The 14,010-nt window shown below is 43.2% G+C and overlaps 2 long non-coding RNA genes across 2 annotated transcripts; both read left to right on the forward strand.

Moving 5' to 3' along the window:
* The first annotated feature begins 1,375 nt into the window (after positions 1 to 1,375).
* Positions 1,376 to 4,984, forward strand: LOC139057854 (uncharacterized). The gene is made up of 3 exons (XR_011513044.1): positions 1,376 to 1,477; positions 2,432 to 2,559; positions 4,603 to 4,984. It is a non-coding gene; the product is annotated as an uncharacterized lncRNA (long non-coding RNA).
* Positions 4,985 to 9,139: 4,155 nt separating this feature from the next.
* LOC139057855 (uncharacterized) lies at positions 9,140 to 12,718 on the forward strand. Its single transcript, XR_011513045.1, has 3 exons — positions 9,140 to 9,241; positions 10,195 to 10,322; positions 12,363 to 12,718. It is a non-coding gene; the product is annotated as an uncharacterized lncRNA (long non-coding RNA).
* Positions 12,719 to 14,010: the final 1,292 nt, after the last annotated feature.

Genomic DNA, 14,010 nt, shown 5'->3' on the forward strand with positions numbered 1-14,010 from the left:
CTGCACCCCCCACCCCAAAATAAAATGCTCGGCACGAACCGTAGTAGCAACTACCCGCCTCACCGGTCTAGTTAGAGACCACAACGAAGCAGCAGCAAACAGGCGGCCATGCGAGCAAGCAAACCTGTCAGAATAAACGTTCAATTTGCGCGGCCATCCCATGCCCAATGAAAAGTGACCGGAAGTGACGGCCGACGCTGTACCATCACCTCGGCGCGCGGCAGGACGGGAAGGCGGAAGCTGCGCCATCATGCTCGTTTTCGCGTGCGTTCGCGTCGCGCGCTGTGCGAAATAATTTTAAACGTGTGATTAGTTTTGCGCGCGGGCTAGCAAAAGATGTGGCCCTTGCTTTGTGTATTACTCGTGCCCCACTTCAAAGCAAAGCGTTCGTACGCACTGGAAGATGGATCCACGAAGGCTGAAACGAGAAGTTGCAACGTGCCCGGTCGGTTGTACTGGCATGACGGAAATTTTCAGGCAAGTGCCCGTTTATTTGGTATTTGTTTTGTTCGCTTTAGAAATATCTCACTGTGATCTCGTAGCATAATTCATAATTCGCTAATGTAAGAGCAAGAGCAGCTGCACTCCTACTAGGGCAAGTGAACTACCTCGATCGCGTCCCGTGTGACTAATGTTTGTCAAATCTACATCGGGCGTGGTGCGCCTGCATAGTTACGCTTTGTTTCTCAGCGCTTGGGCGTTCATTGATGTGATTCTCTTGTGCGTTCAGCGCGGCTGCTTGTAATACGGTCGTTCGCACTTCAGTTAAATGTGGTCGACCACTTTTGCGTCGCGTAGAAAAGGGACGACTGGCTTTGCCACCTTTCGAAAGAACCGGCGCGGTATTGGTTCTCCCTGATGCGGTCGCGTGCTGCTGTTGCTGCTTGCCGGACTCCTTCAGCATTTTTTCGGCTCGCTTTGTCTGCGCGTGTGCGCGTGCTCGCGCTCGGCTCGATTTGTGTGTGTGTGCGTGCGTGCGTGTGCGCTCAGCTCAGCTCGCTTTGTGTGTGTGTGTGTGTGTGTGCGTGCGCTCGGCTCGCTGTGTGTGTGTGTGTGTGTGTGTGTGCGTGCGTGCGTGCGTGCGTGCGTGCGTGCGTGCGCGCGCACAGTACATGCCGGTTTGTATGGGCCGGCGTGTTTGCGCGTGTCTAGTGCGTACGTGTTTTGTGAGTGTGCTGCCTGTGGGTCGCTGTGTGTGCGAGCACGTGTTAGCGTGTCTGCCTGCATGCATGTATGTGTGCTTGTTTGTGTGCATCAATGTGTGCGTGCGCACTTTTGTGTCTGCGCTTTGAGAGTGCGTATACTTGTGTGTGCGTGCGTATGTATTGCATGAGGCCGGTAGTTTTACTCGCAATAAAACTCTTCCGATTTGGTGCAGCGAGTGTTCCCGCCTGAAAGCCGAGTTTGGTTTCAAGCCACTCTGGACAACTGCTGTATGAGGCGCCGTTTCTCTGGAGCACCAGTGGGAAGGCGCCAGGTATACGCTTCGTCCTTTTTCCTCCCATGCCCTGATGGATCGATATCCTTGATTGTTATTGTGAAAGGAACATTACATCCAGAGCATAAATAAATGATTAAGAAATCTGGTAGTGTGTTTCGCCATTACAATAGTTCCGATCTTAAAGACGTGGATTTCTCACTAGCCCACATTTCTTTTGATGCAGACAACCGCTGAAATTATTAGCGGCAGGTTATTCGAGACGTTCTACGTATATAGCAATTGTCTTCAGGAGCTTTAATGAATTTTGAAAATTTGAAGTGTTGTGCTTTAGAGGTATCATATACAAGCTTTAGGTCTCCGGGTAGTTTGCATGCCCTTCGAGAGCTGTCGCCTATAGCCCTATTGAAATTCGTAACTACAGTTTGGAGCACTGGGGAAGCTAGAAGGCTTGTCCTGGCTCTCGAGAAAGTGTTTAAGCTGGAGGTGTAGGTTGAGGAGTTTGGGGTTGGTAACTCAAAGAATTTTTTATGCCTTAGCAGTAGGAGTGACACAGGATTAAAAAAAATGTGTGTCAAGCGTAGGAAGCTGCTCATGTGGTAGAGGCATGTGTGTGCGTGTGTGTGTGCGCGCCCATGCATGCGTGCGTGTGTGTGAATTCGCTCCTCAAAAGGGAGTATGTGTGTAAGTGAGCTACTTCATTGCTGGTCTGTTTGCCAAGAATTGGCAAGAAAACACAATAATCAATTTAACTTGAAAAAATAAACTTCAAAGCGTACTGGCGACAACAGCATATGAGCATGCAGCTGTGTGACAATCTTAATGCATGACTGCAGCATCTGGAAGGAGGCTTGCTTCCTCTTCAGTAAGCAGCACAAAGTCCATATTCTTGGCTTTTCTTGTGCAAACCAAAACGAGGCTCATTGCCAATGATCTTGTCTTTTGCTCTAATAGCATTTGTTTATCTTGTACTTGGAGCGTCGTTTCTCGCAGGTCATGCAGATGGCAGCAGAAATTTCACAATGCCCAGCCTTGGCGCCCCCCATCAAGAGCAAGCCACTTGCGTTCACCTTCAGACAGATGGTTAATGTCTTCTTGAAAGCGGTTGAGAAGACAACATTGTAAGTAGATATAGTTGTGTAGTGTAATATTATAAGTCAAGTTATAATTTAAAACTCAGGCTCCTTGGCCGCCTAAGCTTGATATGATGTGCAGTTGTCTGTGGTTGTAAATATTGCCAATGGTACAGTGCATACTGCAGGTATGACTGCTGATCCAAAGTATACATTTGCATTTTCTTGATGGTCTTTCATAATGAGGATTTTCTTTGTGCAAGAATATTCACAGAATGCCGGGGCATTGTAGCATCATATTCTTTATTGTGCATTCACTGCTTATTTTGTATGACCTTTCTGCTACCAATTTATTTGCAGGAAAGGAATATTTGTTTACTCCCTGCAATGAGCTTATTTGCTCATTGCATTACACTCTTCTACCTTTAATTTATTCCCATATAATTATCAATACCTTAAAATTTCAGCTGTTTTTATTTTGGATACAATATCGAAATCAAAATGCACCGGATTGCAATCTAGACTGCAAGGGATTTGAAGAAATTACAAGAAACCAGGACCTCTCGGGAGCGTTAAAAAAACGTTTCCGCAGGTAATGTGCCTAATTGTACTGAGCTAGCTGCTCATGAAAATTGCAAGCATATTTCATTTCACACAGTTTTGCAGGATATAGCAGGCCTATGATAGTCTCGAAGCACAACCTTACCTCATTTGCATCATGAAAATGTCTCACGCTTAATTTGGGACAAATTTTGAAAAATGAATGTTTCATAATTTTGAAACTACACAAAGTATTGGTTGAGGCTAGACAGTTTTCAAACAACTTGACCATGTTGAACCTAACCAAAAAACATGCACAGGAGCACTCATTCAATGAAATGCGATGCTTGTGGTCATTTTCGACATGGCAAAATGTGCTTTTAAGCGAGAGAGGGCAGGTAGCCAATTTACAACCATTGTGACTCATGCGGGTAGTAGCAACACAGGATGAGAAATGGTTGTGTCCCTGAGGTTCATTGAATATGTGAAAACTCATATACAGTAACCCCCCCCCCCCCCTATGAGGGGTAACCATGCAATATGTTTTGGGCAAGAAAGACGATTGTTCTAGGAGACAAGAAATTTCAGGCTCTAGTTGAGAGGCTACAGAAAGAAGGACCATGTAAATAGTCACAGATTAACATAAACTGCGTTGGAGGGGCATCACAGTTTAGAGCATGAAGTGGGAGCATGAGGAAGGATCATAAGTTTAAATAAGGGAATATTACTTGTCAGTGCATTGCCAAGCTAACCCATTGAAAGAAGGGGGCATGCTCTAAGAAAAATAGTTGACAACACATGCTAAATTTTTCGAGGAAAGTATGCCAAAATGCCAATTCTTACTAAATTAGTAAATAAGAAATACACGATAAATTTTAGGATGCAGAAAGTGTCTAATAAAGTGCATTGGAGGGTTGGATATTGTTGGGCTGGATGCATGTATTGCAGGGCAAATGAGAATGCCAGTGGGGATTCCCTCATTTTCATTTTGTGTGCACTCTCTGGAAAACAGTACTCTTTGTCTCCTAGTGTAATAATGTTGTGTAAAAACACTCATTTTTTAATGCTTTGTGCATTTCACTCTTAATGTGCCATATCCCGTAAGCTTCTCACCTGCAGTACTTATAAAGTGTAATGCAGATATATTGCAGATTTCATAATGTCAATTTTGTATTAGGGTCGCATACACACTCTTGGACAAATGTCTATGTTGAGAGATGTCATTGGTAGTCTTTAAATTTTATTCACTCTTATTTTCTATGATGAAAAGGCTACTGTAAATTTATATGTTTTTGCTGCTGTATGTGCCTTGTGTTCACAATGACATAGTGGTTTAGCATTCACAGTAACATGCAATTCCTTAATTTGCAAAATAGAAACTTCTACCTTTCACTTGTCTTGCCCAGTTGCCTGAGCGGTGCATTCTGCCCAATCACATTAATTAAGTTTGTTACTTTGAGGAGCTTGTTGCTTTATCAAATTTTCCGCAAAGTACATGTGTAATTGCACGGACTGAATTCTCATGATTCTCTTCTTATTTTGCTAATGCAGGATGCAAGATTCCAGCAATGCCATGCGCTGCGTTGGTCAAGATGCTCAGAGAATGGAGTCCCTGCACCTCGTGGTTAACCGTGAACATTTCTTTTTCTTTTGGAAAGCTAAAGGCCATTCGCTGCATGACTTGCATTTTTGCAGCTCGGATGTGTACTATATTTTTCTAATTTTGAATCAATATTGACTGTTCAGTATAAAAAATGATGTACAGCGTGAAGGACAAGGACTGTGACAGACACACTCCACTGACTTTCAACAATATTTTATTGCGTTGACACATCGTGTGTGTAAACATAAGAGGGGTCATGCGCAGAAAATGAAAGCCAGTCACAAGGGGTGTTCTAACAGCAAGTCATTGTAAAAAGAACATGTTACTTGAAAAAAAAGCATCACAATTTCTATCTGTTTAGATACAAAATTTCTCTAGGGGTCAGCGTGATAGAGGGGGCACTAACGCACACACTACCCAGTTTTCTGGTGAAATCAGCTTCAATAATTTACTGGGTGAGCTGTGTCTCTCTAGAACTTCCGTATCTTCAAAGAGGGCCATGCAACCGCAGTCCCGGCAATGAATGCCCAAATGGCCTTGAACAGTGTTATTGACGTTGTTATAGTGCTCTCTTAAACGATCAATCAGGCGCCTGCCTGTCTGTCCAATATATTTACTGCCTCAAAATGGGAATTTGGGAAACCACATTCGTTGCACACATCGCAAAACGTTTTCTGTGCCCGGCAGAGCAACAACTCTGATGCGATTTAGGTGCGTTTACACGCTTACAGAGCCTTGCCAGCTTTTCCGGGGCTGAGAAAAGACTGTGATTCCTGCAGGTTCCCCAATCTTTTTTAGCCTATGGGAGACATCATGAACATACAATAGCACTGCAAACCTGTGTCTTTCAACCGGCTGGTTCCTTGACCGAGCGTGCTCATCATGTTTTATGCACTTCAGAAGCTGTTCCGCTATGGCTGAAATTAAGGCCAAAGGGTAGCCAACCCAAGAAAGGCAATCAACCTGTGCAGCAACACTATGTTGCATCTCGTGTGAGCAAGATTTATTGAGGCTGTTAAGGAGGCAAAGCTTTACAATATCTCATTTGACTTTGTTGGACAGACAGGCAGGCGCCTAAACAATCATTTAGGAGAGCACGATAACAACGTCCATAACACTGTTCAAGGCCACTTCGGCATCCATTGCTGGGACTGCGGCTGCGTGCCCCTCTTTGAAGGTACGGAAGCTTTAGTGAGACACAGGTCATCCGGGTAACTATAGAAGCAGATTCCACTAGAAAACTGGTTAGTGTGTGCGTTAGTGACCCCTCTATCGTGCTGACCCCTAGTGAAGTCTTGTATCTCAACAGATAGAAATTCTAATGTTTATTTTTTTCAAAGGACGATGTTCTTACTACAGTAATTTGCTGTTAGACACCCCTTGTGACTCATTCTGCGCATGCCCGCTTTTGTACATATACACATGATGTGGCAACGTAATAAAATGTTGGAAGTCAACGCAGTCTGTCATCTCTCGCAATTCTTGTCATTCAAGCTGTACGTAATTTTATCTCATTCATTAAACTATCCCAAGAAACTATCCTTGTTCAGTATAATTATCATGTTTGATACGACCATTTGCTGGCAAATGTTAACAGTGTGATATTTAACTTGAACTTTTGCATGACTGCCTCTGCCTGTGTTCTTTTAGTAGCCAGAGTATGGCTAATTTATTAAACGAAATTTGTTAATTTGCATGCTCACATGCTACAGCACGCCTTAATCTTGAATTACTGCATCCAAGTGCAAATAATTTAGAAATTTACTCGGTATTTTAAAACACTGTCTACATTTTGTACTCAGCTAAATCGTTTAATCAACAGTGGTTTGTTTTTATCAGGCCTCCTACTGCAGTTTGCACCCAGGCACTAGTAGATCTGGAATATGCACTCTTGATTTATAGTAAGAAAAGAACCTATTTTCAAACTACATATTGTATATGTACCAGTGCCTTCGAGTTACAAAACAAAAATTTATAGAGACTGGTATTGTAGTTAGAAAAACCGCTACACAGCACCTTTAGCCCAGAGAACTCTCGTTTCACAAAAGAGGACAAACTATGTAGGCACTAAAAAATTCTACGTATTATTGTGCTCAAGTAATCTTGTGGGAAATAGAAAATTACCAATAAGGCTCCTGGCTTAAACCTCACTTAAAGCATGTCTATGCTTGGGAAGTATTGTTTCAGTCTGAAAAATGTTGGCCAGTTCTGCTTTACATCGACTTTCCAAACTTTTCATAATGTTTTGGGATTACATTAGTGTACAAAATAACAGGTGTCTTTCTTGTGCGTTTGCTCTGCATTTCAATTGCTTCCCTAATTTACCTTTGCAATATGCCTTTTTTTAAGGCATCAGAACGTGAATTTTCGTTCACTGGAGCCTAATGCTAAAAATTTATTCCTTTATGTGGCCCAAAACACTGCGAATCAACCCAGGCTATTTCAGTGCCGCTATACATAGTTTCTTCTCTAATAACAGATTTCATCAATGCTTATATTTTAGATACCTTTGTGGGAAATGTACATGTTCTTGTACTTACCGATGTGTTTGGTGATTGTGCATGTTTATATTTAATGTGATTTATGTATATATTGTACTCTGTATTGCAGCATGCAATAAATATAGTTGCATTTTCTTGAAAATGCAGCATATATCTTACCAGTCTGTGTTGCATGTTATTTGGATATAGAAATCATGATAGCCTTGGTGTTGATATACATGCTCAAAATTGTCAAGTTTGCTAGCTTGTATTTGTGCAGTGAATACAGGTTTTCCAATATACACCATGAATTACTAATATGTAATGTGATCCACACTTATAGGTGTTGTGTATGCCCATCGAAGCTTTAAGGCCGGCTGTTTGACGGTGTGTTTGGTAGCCGAACTTGAACCTTCTGGCACATGCAATAGTTGTGCGTGGATCGCTGTACATAGTAGTAATTGAAGGCGTGTACTGCCGAACCTGCCTTCCATACACGCTAGAGATAAAAGAGTGTACACCCTTCCAACACCCACACAGATGGGTGTTAATTTGGACGAGCACGCTTACACCCTAAATTTATTTTGCTGGGCACCCTTCCACTAGGGTGCTATAATGGCACCCCAACTGCAGGGTGTAGACAACAGCACCCTTAGGGTGTTCGTCTGGCGACAAACTGATTTACACCCTTAAGGGTGTTAAAATGTTTAGTGTGTAGTTAGAGACCACAACGAAGCAGCAGCAAACAGGCGGCCATGCGAGCAAGCAAACCTGTCAGAATAAACGTTCAATTTGCGCGGCCATCCCATGCCCAATGAAAAGCGACCGGAAGTGACGGCCGACGCTGTACCATCACCTCGGCGCGCGGCAGGACGGGAAGGCGGAAGCTGCGCCATCATGCTCGTTTTCGCGTGCGTTCGCGTCGCGCGCTGTGTGAAATAATTTTAAACGTGTGATTAGTTTTGCGCGCGGGGTAGCAAAAGATGTGGCCCTTGCTTTGTGTATTACTCGTGCCCCACTTCAAAGCAAAGCGTTCGTACGCACTGGAAGATGGATCCACGAAGGCTGAAACGAGAAGTTGCAACGTGCCCGGTCGGTTGTACTGGCATGACGGAAATTTTCAGGCAAGTGCCCGTTTATTTGGTATTTGTTTTGTTCGCTTTAGAAATATCTCACTGTGATCTCGTAGCATAATTCATAATTCGCTAATGTAAGAGCAAGAGCAGCTGCACTCCTACTAGGGCAAGTGAACTACCTCGATCGCGTCCCGTGTGACTAATGTTTGTCAAATCTACATCGGGCGTGGTGCGCCTGCATAGTTACGCTTTGTTTCTCAGCGCTTGGGCGTTCATTGATGTGATTCTCTTGTGCGTTCAGCGCGGCTGCTTGTAATACGGTCGTTCGCACTTCAGTTAAATGTGGTCGACCACTTTTGCGTCGCGTAGAAAAGGGACGACTGGCTTTGCCACCTTTCGAAAGAACCGGCGCGGTATTGGTTCTCCCTGATGCGGTGGCGTGCTGCTGTTGCTGCTTGCCGGACGCCTTCAGCATTTTTTCGGCTCGCTTTGTCTGCGCGTGTGCGCGTGCTCGCGCTCGGCTCGATTTGTGTATGTGTGCGTGCGTGCGTGTGCGCTCAGCTCGCTTTGTGTGTGTGTGTGTGTGCGTGCGCTCGGCTCGCTGTGTGTGTGTGTGTGTGTGTGTGTGCGCGCGTGCGTGCGTGCGTGCGTGCGCGCGCACAGTACATGCCGGTTTGTATGGGCCGGCGTGTTTGCGCGTGTCTAGTGCGTACGTGTTTTGTGAGTGTGTTGCCTGTGGGTCGCTGTGTGTGCGAGCACGTGTTAGCGGGTCTGCCTGCATGCATGTATGTGTGCTTGTTTGTGTGCATCAATGTGTGCGTGCGCATTTTTGTGTCTGCGCTTTGAGAGTGCGTATACTTGTGTGTGCGTGCGTATGTATTGCATGAGGCCGGTAGTTTTACTCGCAATAAAACTCTTCCGATTTGGTGCAGCGAGTGTTCCCGCCTGAAAGCCGAGTTTGGTTTCAAGCCACTCTGGACAACTGCTGTATGAGGCGCCGTTTCTCTGGAGCACCAGTGGGAAGGCGCCAGGTATACGCTTCGTCCTTTTTCCTCCCATGCCCTGATGGATCGATATCCTTGATTGTTATTGTGAAAGGAACATTACATCCAGAGCATAAATAAATGATTAAGAAATCTGGTAGTGTGTTTCGCCATTACAATAGTTCCGATCTTAAAGACGTGGATTTCTCATTAGCCCACATTTCTTTTGATGCAGACAACCGCTGAAATTATTAGCGGCAGGTTATTCGAGACGTTCTACGTATATAGCAATTGTCTTCAGGAGCTTTAATGAATTTTGAAAATTTGAAGTGTTGTGCTTTAGAGGTATCATATACAAGCTTTAGGTCTCCGGGTAGTTTGCATGCCCTTCGAGAGCTGTCGCCTATAGCCCTATTGAAATTCGTAACTACAGTTTGGAGCACTGGGGAAGCTAGAAGGCTTGTCCTGGCTCTCGAGAAAGTGTTTAAGCTGGAGGTGTAGGTTGAGGAGTTTGGGGTTGGTAACTCAAAGAATTTTTTATGCCTTAGCAGTAGGAGTGACACAGGATTAAAAAAATGTGTGTCAAGCGTAGGAAGCTGCTCATGTGGTAGAGGCATGTGTGTGCGTGTGTGTGTGCGCGCCCATGCATGCGTGCGTGTGTGTGAATTCGCTCCTCAAAAGGGAGTATGTGTGTAAGTGAGCTACTTCATTGCTGGTCTGTTTGCCAAGAATTGGCAAGAAAACACAATAATCTATTTAACTTGAAATAATAAACTTCAAAGCGTACTGGCGACAGCAGCATATGAGCATGCAGCTGTGTGACAATCTTAATGCATGACTGCAGCATCTGGAAGGAGGCTTGCTTCCTCTTCAGTAAGCAGCACAAAGTCCATATTCTTGGCTTTTCTTGTGCAAACCAAAACGAGGCTCATTGCCAATGATCTTGTCTTTTGCTCTAATAGCATTTGTTTATCTTGTACTTAGAGCGTCGTTTCTCGCAGGTCATGCAGATGGCAGCAGAAATTTCACAATGCCCAGCCTTGGCGCCCCCCATCAAGAGCAAGCCACTTGCGTTCGCCTTCAGACAGATGGTTAATGTCTTCTTGAAAGCGGTTGAGAAGACAACATTGTAAGTAGATATAGTTGTGTAGTGTAATATTATAAGTCAAGTTATAATTTAAAACTCAGGCTCCTTGGCCGCCTAAGCTTGATATGATGTGCAGTTGTCTGTGGTTGTAAATATTGCCAATGCTACAGTGCATACTGCAGGTATGACTGCTGATCCAAAGTATACATTTGCATTTTCTTGATGGTCTTTCATAATGAGGATTTTCTTTGTGCAAGAATATTCACAGAATGCCGGGGCATTGTAGCATCATATTCTTTATTGTGCATTCACTGCTAATTTTGTATGACCTTTCTGCTACCAATTTATTTGCAGGAAAGGAATATTTGTTTACTCCCTGCAATGAGCTTATTTGCTCATTGCATTACACTCTTCTACCTTTAATTTATTCCCATATAATTATCAATACCTTAAAATTTCAGCTGTTTTTATTTTGGATACAATATCGAAATCAAAATGCACCGGATTGCAATCTAGACTGCAAGGGATTTGAAGAAATTACAAGAAACCAGGACCTCTCGGGAGCGTTAAAAAAACGTTTCCGCAGGTAATGTGCCTAATTGTACTGAGCTAGCTGCTCATGAAAATTGCAAGCATATTTCATTTCACACAGTTTTGCAGGATATAGCAGGCCTATGATAGTCTCGAAGCACAACCTTACCTCATTTGCATCATGAAAATGTCTCATGCTTAATTTGGGACAAATTTTGAAAAATGAATGTTTCATAATTTTGAAACTACACAAAGTATTGGTTGAGGCTAGACAGTTTTCAAACAACTTGACCATGTTGAACCTAACCAAAAAACATGCACAGGAGCACTCATTCAATGAAATGCGATGCTTGTGGTCATTTTCGACATGGCAAAATGTGCTTTTAAGCGAGAGAGGGCAGGTAGCCAATTTACAACCATTGTGACTCATGCGGGTAGTAGCAACACAGGATGAGAAATGGTTGTGTCCCTGAGGTTCATTGAATATGTGAAAACTCATATACAGTAACCCCCCCCCCCTATGAGGGGTAACCGTGCAATATGTTTTGGGCAAGAAAGACGATTGTTCTAGGAGACAAGAAATTTCAGGCTCTAGTTGAGAGGCTACAGAAAGAAGGACCATGTAAATAGTCACAGATTAACATAAACTGCGTTGGAGGGGCATCACAGTTTAGAGCATGAAGTGGGAGCATGAGGAAGGATCATAAGTTTAAATAAGGGAATATTACTTGTCAGTGCATTGCCAAGCTAACCCATTGAAAGAAGGGGGCATGCTCTAAGAAAAATAGTTGACAACACATGCTAAATTTTTCGAGGAAAGTATGCCAAAATGCCAATTCTTACTAAATTAGTAAATAAGAAATACACGATAAATTTTAGGATGCAGAAAGTGTCTAATAAAGTGCATTGGAGGGTTGGATATTGTTGGGCTGGATGCATGTATTGCAGGGCAAATGAGAATGCCAGTGGGGATTCCCTCATTTTCATTTTGTGTGCACTCTCTGGAAAACAGTACTCTTTGTCTCCTAGTGTAATAATGTTGTGTAAAAACACTCATTTTTTAATGCTTTGTGCATTTCACTCTTAATGTGCCATATCCCGTAAGCTTCTCACCTGCAGTACTTATAAAGTGTAATGCAGATATATTGCAGATTTCATAATGTCAATTTTGTATTAGGGTCGCATACACACTCTTGGACAAATGTCTATGTTGAGAGATGTCATTGGTAGTCTTTAAATTTTATTCACTCTTATTTTCTATGATGAAAAGGCTACTGTAAATTTATATGTTTTTGCTGCTGTATGTGCCTTGTGTTCACAATGACATAGTGGTTTAGCATTCACAGTAACATGCAATTCCTTAATTTGCAAAATAGAAACTTCTACCTTTCACTTGTCTTGCCCAGTTGCCTGAGCGGTGCATTCTGCCCAATCACATTAATTAAGTTTGTTACTTTGAGGAGCTTGTTGCTTTATCAAATTTTCCGCAAAGTACATGTGTAATTGCACGGACTGAATTCTCATGATTCTCTTCTTATTTTGCTAATGCAGGATGCAAGATTCCAGCAATGCCATGCGCTGCGTTGGTCAAGATGCTCAGAGAATGGAGTCCCTGTACCTCGTGGTTAACCGTGAACATTTCTTTTTCTTTTGGAAAGCTAAAGGCCATTCGCTGCATGACTTGCATTTTTGCAGCTCGGATGTGTACTATATTTTTCTAATTTTGAATCAATATTGACTGTTCAGTATAAAAAATGATGTACAGCGTGAAGGACAAGGACTGCGACAGACACACTCCACTGACTTTCAACAATATTTTATTGCGTTGACACATCGTGTGTGTAAACATAAGAGGGGTCATGCGCAGAAAATGAAAGCCAGTCACAAGGGGTGTTCTAACAGCAAGTCATTGTAAAAAGAACATGTTACTTGAAAAAAAAAGCATCACAATTTCTATCTGTTTAGATACAAAATTTCTCTAGGGGTCAGCGTGATAGAGGGGGCACTAACGCACACACTACCCAGTTTTCTGGTGAAATCAGCTTCAATAATTTACTGGGTGAGCTGTGTCTCTCTAGAACTTCCGTATCTTCAAAGAGGGCCATGCAACCGCAGTCCCGGCAAAGAATGCCCAAATGGCCTTGAACAGTGTTATTGACGTTGTTATAGTGCTCTCTTAAACGATCAATCAGGCGCCTGCCTGTCTGTCCAATATATTTACTGCCTCAAAATGGGAATTTGGGAAACCACATTCGTTGCACCCATCGCAAAACGTTTTCTGTGCCCGGCAGAGCAACAACTCTGATGCGATTTAGGCGCGTTTACACGCTTACAGAGCCTTGCCAGCTTTTCCGGGGCTGAGAAAAGACTGTGATTCCTGCAGGTTCCCCAATCTTTTTTAGCCTATGGGAGACATCATGAACATACAATAGCACTGCAAACCTGTGTCTTTCAACCGGCTGGTTCCTTGACCGAGCGTGCTCATCATGTTTTATGCACTTCAGAAGCTGTTCCGCTATGGCTGAAATTAAGGCCAAAGGGTAGCCAACCCAAGAAAGGCAATCAACCTGTGCAGCAACACTATGTTGCATCTCGTGTGAGCAAGATTTATTGAGGCTGTTAAGGAGGCAAAGCTTTACAATATCTCATTTGACTTTGTTGGACAGACAGGCAGGCGCCTAAACAATCATTTAGGAGAGCACGATAACAACGTCCATAACACTGTTCAAGGCCACTTCGGCATCCATTGCTGGGACTGCGGCTGCGTGCCCCTCTTTGAAGGTACGGAAGCTTTAGCGAGACACAGGTCATCCGGGTAACTATAGAAGCAGATTCCACTAGAAAACTGGTTAGTGTGTGCGTTAGTGACCCCTCTATCGTGCTGACCCCTAGTGAAGTCTTGTATCTCAACAGATAGAAATTCTAATGTTTATTTTTTTCAAAGGACGACGTTCTTACTACAGTAATTTGCTGTTAGACACCCCTTGTGACTCATTCTGCGCATGCCCGCTTTTGTACATATACACATGATGTGGCAACGTAATAAAATGTTGGAAGTCAACGCAGTCTGTCATCTCTCGCAGTTCTTGTCATTCAAGCTGTACGTAATTTTATCTCATTCATTAAACTATCCCAAGAAACTATCCTTGTTCAGTATAATTATCATGTTTGATACGACCATTTGCTGGCAAATGTTAAC

This window comes from Dermacentor albipictus, chromosome 3 (assembly GCF_038994185.2).
Source record: "Dermacentor albipictus isolate Rhodes 1998 colony chromosome 3, USDA_Dalb.pri_finalv2, whole genome shotgun sequence".
In the NCBI taxonomy this organism is placed as follows: Eukaryota; Metazoa; Arthropoda; class Arachnida; order Ixodida; family Ixodidae; genus Dermacentor; species Dermacentor albipictus.